Genomic DNA, 257 nt, shown 5'->3' with positions numbered 1-257 from the left:
GCCCCATTCACTACAACCCTTTGAGCTCCACCCTTCAGACAGTTCTTCACCCAGAGCACCATGAACTCCCCATCCCACAGCTGGACAACTTGTCCAGAAGGATGCTGTGAGGGACAGTATCAAAAGCCTTACTAAAATCCAGAAAAACTACATCCACCGCTTTCCTTTCATCCACTAGGCAGGTGACCTTGTCATAGAAGGATATCAAATCAGTTAAACAGGATTTTCCCTTTGTGAATCCATGTTGACTGTGCCTG

Source organism: Haliaeetus leucocephalus, unplaced genomic scaffold, assembly GCF_000737465.1.
Source record: "Haliaeetus leucocephalus isolate CR32 unplaced genomic scaffold, Haliaeetus_leucocephalus-4.0 Scaffold616, whole genome shotgun sequence".
NCBI lineage: Eukaryota > Metazoa > Chordata > Aves > Accipitriformes > Accipitridae > Haliaeetus > Haliaeetus leucocephalus.
Note: the sequence above shows the minus strand (reverse complement) of the source record.